We start from the raw sequence: 9,327 nt of genomic DNA, 5'->3' as shown, positions 1-9,327 counted from the left end.
TACAAGGTGCTGGCCTTGGCAGAGGTCTGGCCTGTGTGATCAGATGGGGCTCTGAAGGATGAGGTCACACAGGCCAGGCCCGATCACCCCCATCCTTGGCAGCACCCCCAGCTGCCCCTCAGGCCCAGCCCCAGCTGCCCTGGCCTGGATCCCCACTGGTCAGGCCCCCCTGCAGTCTCCTCTCCCTGCCCCCCATACCTCTTCTTCGTAATTTCCTGGTATCCACCAGTGCCCACTCCATCTAGCACTGACTGCAGATCCCCAGCCCTCCCCTGTGGACCCTGCTTCCAGGCAGCCTTTCAAGGTGGGAACACCTTCTCTCCCAGCCCTTGGACCACTGGGCCCAGAGGATGGCAGGGCCTTCTCTGCTGCTGAGTTGATTTCGATTCATGGTGAGTCCATGTGTGTCAGAGTAGAACTGTACTGCATAGGATTTTCAGTGTTTGTGATCTTTTTGAAGTAGTTCTTCAGGCCTTTCTCCCAAGGTGCCTCTGGGTGGACTTGAACCTCTAGCCTTTTGGTTAGCAGCCGACTGTGTTAACCATTTGCACTACTCAGGGACACCACGAGCACATAAACCAAAAAAACCAAATCTGTTGCCGTCGAGTCGATTCCGACTCATAGCGACCCTATAGGATGAGCAGAACTGCCCCACAGGGTTTCCAAGGAGCGTCTGGTTGATTCAAACTGCTGACCTTTTGGTTAGCAGCCATAGCTCTTAACCACTATGCCACCAGGGCTTCCCATCAGCATATAAGTAGGTGCTTATTTCTCCCATCATTAGGAAATACACACAAAACAACACTCCCCCGCCCCGAACTTCCAGGTCCCTGCCGCTTTGTCACCTCTTATTACACCCAAATTCCAAATCCTTTTCCCACCTCTTTTGACCCTACTTCAATCAGGCTTCCCATCCCTACCCCCACCACCCTCCAGTGAGCCTCCCAGAGGCTGAGTCCCACAGACCCCGGTTTTTGTGAGGCATCGGCAGCCCTGGGCACAAGTGGTCACTCTGTCCTCCTGGAAACCCTTGCTTTCCCGATTTCAGGATGCCCCCTCTCTCATTTCTCTGCTTCCTCCCTGCCCACTCCTTCCCAGTCTCCTCTGCTGGCTCCTCTTCTCCCCGGTCAGGGCTCAGCCTTGGGTGCCCCTCTTTTCTGATACACTCACTCCAGGTGATCTCAGCCAGGCTTGCGGCTTCGGACATGTTTAATGCTGCCTTTTAATGGGTGTCTCAACATTAATATGGCCCAAACGGAACTCCGGCCTGTCCCCCCAAACCAGAGCTCTCTCATCTCGGCGTCCCCCCTTCTCCATGAATGGTAGCTCCATCCTTCTGGGGGTTCAGGTCAAAACTCTGGAGCACCCCCCCCGCCCCAACTCCTCTCTCTCACATCATATTCAAGCCATCAGCTGATCCCATTGACTCTACCTTCCAACCCATTGCCATCAAGTTGATTCTGATTCCTAGCGACCCTACAGGCAGAGTAGAACTGCCCCATAGGGTTTCCAAGGCTGTGATCTTTACAGAAGCCGACTGCCACATCTTTCTCCCACTGAGCGGCTGATGGTTTGAACTGTGACTTTTTGGTTAGCAGTGAAGCACTTAACCACTATACCACCAGGGCTCCTTCTACCTTCCAAAGGTATTCAGAATCCAACCTTTTTCCTTACCTCCATCCCACCTCCTAGGTCAGGTGACCCTCACTTCTTGCCTACATGTGGCAGTGGCCTCCTAACCGTCTTCCTGCTTCTGCACTTGCCCCACCTCTGACAGTCTGTTCTGCACACAGCAGCCGGAGTGACCCTGTGAATACTCAGAACATGCCCTGCCTCAGCTCAAAGTCCCCAAAGGCTCCCCACCCCATTCAGAGGCCCTACGAAGGCCTTCAAGGCCCTGCAACAGGGGTTGGCCAGTTATGGCTGGCCGGCAGCCTGTTCTGTAAATAAAGCTATACTAGAACACATCCACGCTCATTCACGTGTCATCTATGGCTGCTTCTGCACTACAAGAGCAGAGCTGAGTAATGGAGCAGACACCGGATGGCCCGCAAAGCCTAAAACACTCTGGCCTTTAAGAAAAAGTTTGCCAACCTCTGCCCTACGTTACCTGACCACTGGCCACCTCCCCAACCTCATCCCCTACTCCTTGTCCCCTTGCTCACTCTGCTCCAAACCAGGGCTTCAAACTGGTTCATCCTGGTTCAGTTAAGGCCAAGGAAGTGAAACTAGAACAGATCCAAATTTTTAAAATTTGGGTGAACTGAGAAGATAAATGAAACAGGAAAAATTACCCGTCAAAGCCCTGCTAGAAATCTAATTTCTGTCTTAGAAAACAAGGGCAGCATATGTGTCGGATAAGCACGAAATCTCTTGCCCGTCAGATTTTCAGCAGAGTCTGAAAAAATGGTGCCTCTCTCAAAGAGGGCAGCTGACTGTGCCACTCGGAATGTGTGTCCCTCTCCACGTTCCTGTCAATAATCCACATCTCATGCATGCCTCAGGCTCCTGAAAGGGTTCACTACACCTCTTTTGAGTCTCCCATTCCATAATTTTTCCCGTTTTGTTATTGTTCTGGATCACCCAAATTGTAAAACTCCAGGTCTATTCTGGTTTCACTTCGTCAGCCATGACTGAAACGGTCTGAAGCCTTGCTCCAAACACATCAGCCTCCTCACTGCTCCTCAGAAACACTACCCATGGTGCTACCTCGGGGCCTTTGCATGTGCTGTTCTCGCTGCCTGAATTCTTTTGCCCTTACTCCTTCAAGTCATGTCTTACATCACAGGGAGCCCTTCCTGAACATTCTCTTTCCAACTGCAGCACCCCTCACACACTCTTTCTCTTGGCCCTGCATTATTTTCCTCCATAGTACTTATCACCATCTAACATACTGAAAAACAAACTGAAAAACAAACACGCTGTTTGTTTTTCTCCCTCCAGTGGACTGAGAGCCACATGAGGGCAGGCCATTTTGTCTTTTTTTCCTGCTGTGCCTGCAGCACAATGAACAGTGTTTGACACATGGTAGGAGCTTACAAACGTGTGTTAAGTGAACAGCTGAACCACGATAACCACCATGCCGCCTTTAGGCTGCATCCTATCATTGAGTCCAGCCCTAAGAGTGAGCTTCCCTGTTCTAGATGAGGGAACCAGACCTTAGACAGGCTGTCTGCCCACCCCAAGGTTCTATAACTGGACTTCGGTTGCAGAGAGCCCAACCCAGGGCTGACTCCACTGCTCATGCTCCTAACCAGGGCCATGCCTGACTCACCTCTTTCCAAAGGAATGGAGGTAGCTCAAGCCACAGCATCCTTTGCCTAGCACCCCACCTCTCCACCCCCATTCCCCATCCCTTTGTTTTACCGGGTTCTGCCCTCCAGGCGGGAGCTGTCCATCTACTTGCTCCTCACCCCCCACCAGGAGTGGATTAATCCGTAAGCAAGGTATGCAACCAGTTTACAGTAAGCAAGGTATGTATGGGCTTAACTGCGTTTACTTACTATCTGTAGCACACAATTTCAAGGGTTTCGCCACATCTTTGATGTGGTGGAAAACAGGTGATACCGTACACTAAGTCAAGCCAAGCCCAGTGCCATCCAGTCGATTCCGACTCATAGCGACAAGTAAGCCTGTTCATACCTTGCTTATTGGGTAATTCCTCCCTGCTCCCCACCCTCTCTACCCGCCTCTATCCCCATCCCTGCACACTTAAGGACACTCAGAGCCTCCTTCCTCTCCTAACCAAAGATACTTGCGATCAGTTTTCCTGACCTCCTGGACCTGCCCTCAGGAGCGTCTGTCTTCTCCTCTTGGCGTTTGAACCTGGAGCCGATCTCAGGCAGGACGGTAACGACCCTGGCCGGTAGGGGGGGTGGGAGTAGCAGCGTGCGTCCGACTCGAAGGCGCGTGGCCGCCGGCGTCGGGGTGAGTGGGAAGGGCAGAGCGCGGGGCGTCAGGAGCAGAGCCTGCAGGTGCGCTGCTCGTGGGTCCCCCTCCTGGCGCCGTACAGCCGGTTGCAAATCACATGGCTCCGTGCAGACTTCTTGCACTTGCAAAAATTGGGCAATACTCTTCCCCCGCCTTCAGATCCCTCCGAAATCGGGTTGTAATCACTCCTCTCTGCTGTGCGCCTGACCCAATCACTCTTCCTCTGGACTCCAAACGTTCCTGCATTTTCTCTGCCAAGCCTTTGCCCTTGCTGTTCCTCACTGCGCATCTGCCCCTTCCTTTCTTCGCCCAGTTTCTTTTCTCCTTTCTAAACTCCCGCTGGGGGAGGAAAAAGCTCTGGGCCAGGAGTCAGAAGACCTGGGATCAGGATTGTGACCTTAGGAAAGTTCCTAACCTCTCTAAGCTCCGGTTCCTCTTCTGTAAAAGGGAGATGGTAACACTTATCCTACCTACCTCACCGGTTTGATGTGAGGGTCAGATATTTAACGAATACTCGTCAAAGAGGCATTTAAACTGTAAAGCAATTCTTGAAGAAGGGGGTGATTCTTACTTCCATTTTAAGTCTATGTGTCTAATCTCCTACACCTGGAGAATTGAGCCTAACCTTTGTAATTTAAGTTTAACCTAATAATACCTTTTACCTTAAAGTCAAGTTTGATATTAATTTAGCCATGTTGTTATATGCCATCGAGTCAATTCCGACTCATAGTGAGCCTATAGGACAGAGTAGAAGTGCCATGGGCTTTCCAGGGAGCACCTGGTGGATTCCAACAGCCGACCTTTTGGTTTGCAACCACAGCACTTAACAACTACACCACCAGGGTTTCCAGTGTACCACCAGGGCTCCTTAATTTAGCTATACCAGCTCTATTTTGGAGCCCTGGTGGCTTAGTAGTTAAGAGCTACAGCTGCTAACCAAAGTCAGCAGTTCAAATCCACCAGCCACTCCTTAGAAACGCTATAGGCCTATTCTACTCTCTTATAGGTTTACTATGAGTCAGAACTGACTCAACGATACATAACAACAGCAATTGTATTTTGGTCATTTGCCTAGTATAACCTTTTCCATCCTAACCTTTTCCTTTCAGTCCATGCAGTTCATGGATGTCTCTTGTAAATATGGTTGAAATTTTTAAAAATCTAGTCTGATAATCCTGTATCTTAACTCCAGAGTGTAATTCATTTACAAATGTATGATTATTACATATTAACTGTATTATCTTGTGCTAATGGTATTTCGTGCTAATGGTCACCATGTGTCGGAATTGACTTGACAGCAGCTGGGTTACATTTTGGTTTAATGGTCAAACTTTTTTTTTTCCTCTTTTGTAATTTTTTTCAAATTAAGTTTTTTTTTTCCTCAGCATTGGCTTGGAAATTACGCATTCTATTCTGTCCCTTCAGTAGTCATCCAATTGATTTAACAATGTCTAAAGTTAATTCAATATTTACCCTTCTTTTAGCCAAAAAAAGACTTTAGAACATTTTGTCTCTGGTCAGCCCTGTCTGATATACACGGTCTTGAAGACTGACCACATGCTTACCATTAACTCCTTGCATCTTAGATCTTCCTTCTGGAAAATTTTCCTTCTTCCACAAAAAGATTTAGATGTTTCTATATTAAAAGTTGGTTGTCAATAAAGTCTATTGTTTACTTGACTACATCTTTATTTTTCCTCATTCCTGAAAGATTCCTCAGTGGTATACAATTCTAGGTTGACAGTTTTTTTTTTGACTGTACGTTAGATAAAGGTTTACAGGACTACCTTCTCATTAAACAGTACGCACATTGTCTTATGACATTGATTAACAATGCCGTGACATGTCAACACTCTCCCTTCTCGACCTTGGGTTCCCTATTACCAGCTTTCCTGTCCCCTCCTGCCTTCTAGTCCCTACACCTGGGCTGGTGTGCCCCTTTAGTCTCATTTTGTTTTATGGGCCTGTCTAATCTTTGGCTGAAGGGTAAATGAACTTCAGTAGTGACTTCATTACTGAGCTAAAGGAGTGTCCAGGGGCCAAACTCTTGGGGTTTCTCCAGTCTCTGTCAGGACAGGAAGACAGGAATTGCCCACATAGTCTCATGTGTCTGTCTGAGTCTAGAAACTGACTCCTCACCAGTCTCATTCTCTGTCTTATAGTCCAGTCCAATTCCTGTCTGAAGAATTGGCTTCGGAAATGGTTCCAGTCTTGGGCTAAGAAAGGGTCCAGGGACCATGACCTCCAGGGTCATTCTAGTCTCAGTCAGACCATTGTCTGGTCTTTTCATGAGAACTTGAGGTCTGCATCCCACCGTTCTCCTGCTCCATCAGGGGTTCTCTATTGTGTTCCCTGTCAGGGCAGTCATCAGTGGTAGCTGGGCACCACCTAGTTCTTCTGGTCTCAGGCTGATGTAGTCTCTGGTTTACATGACCTTTTCTGTCTGTTGGGTTTGTCTTTACCTTATGCCTTTGGTGTTCTTCATTCTCCTTTGATCCAGGTGGGTCAAGACCAATTGATGCATCTTAGATGGCCGCTTGCTAGCAAACGTTTAAGACCCCAGAAGCCTCTCGCCAAAGTGGGATGCAGAACGTTTTAATATGTTTTGTTATGCCAATTGACCTAGATGTCCTCTGAAACCACGGTCCCCAAACCCCCGTCCCTGCTACTCTGGCCTTTGATGCATTCCGTTGTATTCAGGGAACTTCTTTGCTTTTGGTTTAGTCCAGTTGTGGTAACCTCTCCTGTATTGTGTGTTGTCTTTCCCTTCACCTAAAATAGTTCTTGTCTACTATCTAGTGAATAACCCTTTCCCTCCCTCCCTCCCCACCCTCATAACCATCAAAGATTATTTTCTTCTGTGTTTAAACTTTTAGAATGTAAGTCAGATCATGTCCAACTCTGTTCCTGGGGGCCAGGGACATTTTTTCCACTCTGATATCTCCAGCATCTAGAATACTCCTAGCTCACAGTAGGCTCTCAGTGTTTGCTGAATGAATGTCAGCAGCTCTCCTTTATGGGGCCTGCTCTGTGGAAAGGGGGCAGCCACCCTGGTGCCCTTCACTGTTTCTGTGCATTTCTGATGGCCCTCTCCCTGAACCCCTCCTTGGAGGATGGCCCTCGGGCTCCTGGGGCCACTTCACCTGCATGGTTTGGGAACCAGGGTGCTTGGGAATTTAAGTACTCCTTCCCCAGCTCCAGAACAGCCCTTGGCCAATGACTGAGAAAGCCCAGCTCTCTTGCTTGGCATCAAGCCACACGCTCTGAGGTGTCACTCACATACCAGAGTGCCCCCGTGGGACCAGGCTGAGGTGGTGCCTGTAGGACTTTGCCGGAAGTCACACCCTTGCTTGGCTTCTTCCCTTGCCCCACCCTGCTTCCCCACTCTACAACACAAGCACGTACAGAGCAAGCTGTCTGTGTGCCAGGCACTGGCATAAACGAGAAAGAAAGCATGCCATTTAGTCCCATTCTCCCCAGGCCAGGCCACCCCCAGACATCACAATAATGGATTTGGCATATGTCCACCCAGAGGCACCTTGGTAGAAAGGACTGGCAATCTAGTTCAGAAAAAAAAAAAATCAGCCATTGAAAACGGAGCAGAGTTCTACTCTGACACCACGCGGTTGTCACGAGTCAGAGCTGACTCAATGGCAACTGATTGGTCCAAGTTTTATATTCTCACCCCATGTACAGCCGGGGACAATGTATGGTTTAGTTTTAGGTTTAAAAAATCCACCCCAATTCTCTCATATTGCATGCCATCCTACGTGTCGTTCACACTGAGGGGAACCAATGTGGATATGGTTAGGTCTAGCTTATTCACTTGAATTCTGAACAGTATTCCACGGAACGAATGTAACGCATCTTACTTGTCCATCTCATTCTGACAGTTGAGGCTGTTTCGTTTTCCACAACTGCAGCCACTCAGCACCCCCTGGCCCCAGAGCACGACTCCCTTCCCCCAGAAGGCTCCCTCGCCTGCCAGGTGGCCAGTGTTCCCTTTTGGGGCTCTTGCCTCAGTCTGAAATCCTCTGATGAGAACCAGTTGCCCTCAAGTCGACCCCAACTTATGGCAACCCCATATGTGTCAGAGTAGAACTGTGCTCCCTAGGGTTTTCAATGGCTTAATTTTTGGAAGTAGATTGCCAGGCCTTTCTTCCAAGGCATCCTGGGTAGACTTGAGCCTTCAAACTTTCAGTTAGCAGCTGAGCATGTTCACTGTTCACACCACCCAGGGACTCCCCTCTGATGAGAAGAATCATTTAGTATCTCTTTCCCCACTAGCAGGCACCTGAGTTTACTGGTGTAGCCCGGGCCCTTGCCCAGCACACAGCAGGCACCCCGCTTTATCTGACTGACAGATGGATACAGGGGAATGGTGGGGGATGTGCTCCAGGCCTTGATCTCTCAGTGCCAGGGAGAAGCCAGGATAGCCTCGGAAAGCCCAGGCACCTGGGGCCCAGTGGCCACCTCTATGGGCCTCTGGAGAGGAGTGAACTGTGAATGCTCAGACCCAGAGTGGGGTAGGGCCAGAAAGTGCTGCTGCTGCCCCTCAACTCCTGTCCCAATATATCATCACAGGTTCAGTAAGTGACTCCACTCCTAGTCACTTGGCTGTCGTTTAGGAAGCCCTTCCAGGGGCCATGCACTTTACATGCGATTTGCAAAGTCATCCCCGTGGGCAGCATTGGCCCTTTCCCAGAGGAAGACTCTGAGGTCTGAAATGCTAAGTTTCCCAAGGTCACACAGCTAGTAAGTGGCAGAGCAGGGTTCAAACCAATTCCCAGTTCCTCTGATTTGCAGAAATGGACAGGCATTTGCCACACCACACAGCCAGGCCTGAGCTGGAGGCAGGGCAGGCCCCAGCTGGTGCCCTGAGCCCTGCTTCCTCCTGCCATGACCACCACCAGGCAGCCTGGCACCCTGTACAACGTTGGTGCTCAGACATCAGAGGGCAGGCTCTCCCCCACGGCACTGCTGACACAGGGCTGGATCACCGTCTGGGATGGGGCGTCCTGGGCACTGTAGGGTGTTGAGCAGCATTCCTGACCTCCACCCACTCGATGCCAGTAGCACCCTCCCCAGTCAAGACAACCACAAATGTCCCCACACATCACCCAATGTCCCCTGGGGGCAGAACCACCTCAGGTGAGAACCCCTGGGTTAGGGGATTCCGCTGACCCCCAAAACACTCTGCATCCCATAATCATCTGACCTGCTCACCTCCTAGGATGCTGCCCACATTTAAATCTACACACTGAGAAGGGAGGAGAGAGGAGGGAAATCACAGGAGCTGGAGGGTTCCCCTGGCTTCCACCGTCCATCCCACTGAGAATTTATCCTGTGTAAGCTGTGAGCAGGGACCAAAGCCACATTCTTTCCAAACAAGGAGCC

This window comes from Elephas maximus, chromosome 3 (assembly GCF_024166365.1).
Source record: "Elephas maximus indicus isolate mEleMax1 chromosome 3, mEleMax1 primary haplotype, whole genome shotgun sequence".
In the NCBI taxonomy this organism is placed as follows: domain Eukaryota; kingdom Metazoa; phylum Chordata; class Mammalia; order Proboscidea; family Elephantidae; genus Elephas; species Elephas maximus.
Note: the sequence above shows the minus strand (reverse complement) of the source record.